Here is a 5,340-nt window from a genome sequence, read left to right on the forward strand (position 1 = left end):
CTCACTTCTATGATCAACACAACACTTGAGAATATTCTCTATTGTCTGTTCCTCTTCTTCTGTTTCTGTAACATTAATGCTCAGTCCTGTCCTTGGCCAACAGCACCATACAACAAATGTACTGTCTCTATTTCTGCCTCAGTAGGCAAGAAGAGGGGAAGAGAGCCAAATGGCTCTTCATCTTGAATTACCTCCATGGGAAGAAAATGAAATCTACCTGTATACTGTTTATTGGTACAAAAGCATCCATGGTTTCTAGAGAGTAATCCATCCTTTCCTGAGATGATAATCACAATGTATCTCAATGTTGGCTGCTTGCCAGATTCTATGGTATTTTATTTTTGACGTTGGGCTCAACTCTATAAATTGCACATGGTTATACATAATGGTGTCTCATTACTGAGGTAATTATATTCTGTAAAATTGCCCCAAACTCTGAACTGATGAATTCTGTACTACTGCTTCAAAGGGAAACAGGGTTAGGCTCCTTGAAGCCTTTTCTCGAGATATCTTCATCAACACATAACCTTGTTTTATATGTCTTTAGTTTAATGACACCTTATCAGTATGCACAACATTGAAATAATGGCCAGCACACTCTAACTCATGCTTGACCAAAGATTATCTAATAGAAGTTTTCTCTGTAAGGCACATGTCAGCCTTCCTTCTGGTACTTGGGAACACTAGAAAGCACTTCAGCACTACACTTGAACCACTTTAAATAGCAAGATCACCAATAAAAAGCACAAAAGTCTAAAATTCATGGCACTAAATAAACAGTGAAAAGATGACTTCTTTACAAAGACAGCTGAAAGAAGGTGGACTCACCATGTTTGTCCTCAACAGGGAACACTGAAGCAGCTCAAATTGTTCACTGTGCCATATATGTTTGTGACCTGGAATAGGTGATATTACAACTGTGGAATCTGTGAATAATGAAGACCAATTGTCTATCAGTTATATGAATATGAGCTGACAATTCTCAAGCAGTCACGTCCAAGAATATATCTTTTGCATTGCTATGTGAAACATAGAGATTGTGAGTGATGAAAAAGAAAATTAGTATGTAAGAACATACTTATTGTTTTTTGCTAACAATATCCAAGGAAAAGAATCTATAGCTACAAAGGTTAACAATGAAGCCTTATACTTAAATTTAAATCTTACACTCTTAAAACTTAGCATAATTAATTTTAATTTAATTAATTTTAATTTAGCATAAATAATTTTCTCCCACTCAGAAAAACGTGGATGAAATAAAGAAACTATTGAAGGATGAGTTGATGATGTTTATTACTTAATGGTTGCTTATTACATGCCAAGAAATATGCTAACTATTTTAATCATTTAATTTGAACAGTGACTCTGTAAAACAAACATTACCATCATGAAAGGTAGTACTTTACATGAGAGGAATATGCTGCTTAGAGACGAACAATATTTTTATGAGGCCATACGATTAGCAACAAAATAACCAGGATTCAAACTGAGGATCTGATTCTTTCTGATTTTAAAAAATCTATACCTTAAATGAAAGGATCTTCAAATGTCACTTGGCAATATGTTGGAAATACAAATTATAATGTTCAACACCAGACCCACTGAGTGAGAAACTGGGGAAGGGGCCTAGAAACCTGGGCTTTAAAAGCCCTCAAGGAGATGCTAGTGCATGCTAAAGTTTGAGAATAACTCTTCTAATGAATATGAAGCAATAATAGGTATACATATACATATATATATATATATATATATGATCCATTACTGTCATATAATAAAGTGAACATATTTAAAGTATATACTTTGAAAAGCTTTGACATATGCATCTACAACTATCTCTGAAAGCACTACCACAGTCAAGATATTGAACATATTTGTCCACCTCTGAGTTTCCTTATACCACTTGGTAATCATCTCCTTGTGCCAATCCTCCACTCCCTCTCGCCAAGCACTTGCTAATCTGCTTTCTGTTACTTTAGATTAGCTTGCATTTTCTAGAATATTATATAAATGGGCTTATAGAGTACACATTATTTTTCTCTAATTTCTTCTCAACATAATTACTTTGAGGCTCACACCACTTGTTTATGTCAATATTTTATTCCTTTTATTGCAGGGTAGTATTTCATTAAATGCACATTCCACATGTGGTTAGTCACATGTTGACAGACATTTTGCCTGTCTCCAGTTTTTAGCCATTCCAAATAAAACTACTGTGAATATTAGTGTGAAAGTCAATGTATGAATGTGTACTGTATTTTCTCTTGGCTGGATCATATGGTAGGTGTAATTTTAACTTCTAAGAAATTTCCAAACTGTTTTCCAAAATCAATTTTTTACATTCCTACCAGCAATTCTGACAGTTCTAGTTGCTCTAGGTTCTCATCAACTCAATATAATCTGATTTTGCTTTTGTTTTTAATTTTAACCATTCTGCTATGTTTGTACTGGTATCTCACTGTGCTTCTAATTTGCATTTTCCTAATGAGTAATGATAATGACCATGTTCTTATTTGCTTATTTGCAGTCCATTTATTTTCTTTACTGAAGTGGAAGTTAAAATTTTGCCTATTTTTAAAAGGAACTTTTTCTTTTGAAACTAAGTTTAGATTGGCGGAAGAGTTGGAAAGATAACACAGAATCCCTATATATCCTTCACTCCGCTTTTCCTAATGTTAACATCATATGTAAGCATTTATTAAAAGTAAGAAATTAACATTGCTACCATGCTATTAATCAAAAGTACATATTGGTTTTATCCAGTGTTTACCAGTTCTTTGCTAATATCCTTTTGCTTTTCCAGTATCCAATTCACAATACCATGTCCTATTGCTTTGTCAGATCTCAGTCTCTTCTGATCATAATTTCTCAATCTTTGCTGAGTTTTCATAACTATGGAACTTTTTCCCCCTCAAAATTTTTAGTAGTACATATTAGTTATATGGATTAATGGGTTTCATTTTGGCAGATTTTTTACATGCACATAAAATAGTTTAATTATTTCCTTTCCCTCACTCCCCTTGTCCTTGCTTCCAGTTTCACATTCTTCGGAGCTGTTTCAATGTGTATAACGTGTTTTAAATTTTTGAAGGAGACGAGTTAAGTATTTTGCAGAGTAATCCTCGATTCGAGTTTACCGGGTATTTTCTCATGATTCTGTTGGGGTTATCAGGTTTGGAGAAGAAAATTAGAGATATGAAATGTCCTTTTCCTCACATTGTTAATGATCCACGATATTAATGTTACCACTCACTGGTGATGTTAACTAGACCACTTGGTTAAGGCGATAGCTGCTAGTTTTCTATTTTGCTGAGTTACTACTTTTCCCCCCTCTTTTTTACTCTTGGAAATTCGTCACAAAGACCAAACCACATTCAAGCTAAGGGGACTTAAATTCCATCTAATGGAGGAAAACGTATCTAAGAATGTGGTTTTGTTGTTGCTGTTGTTGTTGTTGTTTTGAGACAGGGTCGCACTATGTAGTTGAGACTGACCTGGAACTCACTATGTAGCCCAGGCTGGTCTGGAACTCACAGCGATCCTCCTGCCTGCCTCCCGAGTCTGCACCACCACACCCGGCTAAGAATGTGTTAAGACCACCACAGCAATTAATAAATATAATTAATTTTATATAATTTCAATATAAAATATAATCAATGATTAATCAATATTATGGAGGAGGTACATGAAGCTACTTCAATACCTTATTTCTCTTCAAAGATCTGCTCACCAACTTTAGGTTTAATTATGGAGTTTCCTTTGTAACTCTTTCTTCTGTTATGCTAATGGTAATTCTCTTTTTTTATTAGTGCATATTAGTTTTACCAAATATTAGGTTTCATTGCAGTATTTGTATACATAAATATAAGACATAATGGTGTTTTTATACTTGCCTAATTCCTTCTACACATATTATTTAAAATTCTTCAGTAAGTAAGATATGTTTCTTCTCCATTTGTTTATTGTGATGGTTGAGTGATTGTGACAATTTGAGAAATTTGGTTAAGAGAAGCTTAGCTAAATCAGCTCAGCAATTCCATGCCCTAGGGTGTGGGAGATCCACCCTAGAGTGGCTTATGGCCTTCACCTTGGATGTCAACTTCTGCTTTGCAACTCAGATTCAGGCTTCTAGGGCAGATCCTTTAGTCTTCCATCACAGACCCATCTGCCTCCTGATAGGGACTCTTCATGGGACACTATAATGAGCTCCAGGCCTTCAACTGGATCCTTTGGTCTCCAGTGTGCAGACAGGCCCTCTGCACTCTTCCACATCTGACCCTGTGGGTGGCCACTGCAAACCAATCTTGTAAATTCTCATATATTTGTATATCTTGTGTTATATCTGTTTATCTAGTAAATACTGCCTAATAAAAAGTAACGATAGATAAAACAGACTATCATTACTTTTTACCATTAAGATGTGTATATTTATTCTTTGGATTATAATCCAATACTGTGTTATTTATTTTGTTGCTCAAATTTCTACAGCTTTGACCATCAGGGGATTTTTCAGATTGGCTATCCTGTCCCTCTGAACACCTCCAACTTTCTGTTCATTTATTTTGCAAGTATTCCCCTAACAGTTGGGCATGGTAGCAAATGCCAGTAAGCCCAGCACTCAGGAGGCTGAGGCACAAGGATTGCTGTGAGTTTCAGGCCAGCCTGAGCTAGATGAAAAAGAAAGAAAAAGAAAGTAAGTACTCCCTTATATTCTGACAAAAAAATGAGCTCCAGGGTTATCTTGTATATTTCCTGCTTCAACTGTAGAATCAGACATTCCTCCATGGAGTCTTGGTTTCTTTTATTGGAGAATTTTATTTAGAAGACCAGATTGGAACATTGGATACAGTCGTTACCATAGGGTATCATTGCTGTAAGATTTCTTTTCAGTAGACAGAGTTGGGCAATATATGTATGCACATGGATATATACACAGAGACTCCCAAAAAATGTATATTCACTTCAGGAAAAGAAAAATAGTATAATGTTTTTTCAACAGATGGTGTTACCCTTATATGGGGGACCTTAAGGGATGTCATATAGCACAGAAAACTCACTACACTACTGGCCCATAGAGAAAAAATTGAAAATGCATGTGCAGCAATCTCAACAACCAAAGTTACTTGAGCAGCAGTTCACCATACTAAGAAATGTCTGGAAGTTCATGGACACCACTTTGAGCATCTCTTGTAATTCTAGAGGCCAATCTCATAATGCATCAATACATTTAGTATTAAAATATTTTTACAAATTTTCTTGGTTCTGTGTGTTTGTATTCATATGTGTATATATATGTATATATATACACATATGAATACAAATAATATATATATATAAAATATA

Source organism: Fukomys damarensis, unplaced genomic scaffold (assembly GCF_012274545.1).
Source record: "Fukomys damarensis isolate Sample0158 unplaced genomic scaffold, DMR_v1.0_HiC HiC_scaffold_39, whole genome shotgun sequence".
Taxonomy (NCBI): Eukaryota; Metazoa; Chordata; class Mammalia; order Rodentia; family Bathyergidae; genus Fukomys; species Fukomys damarensis.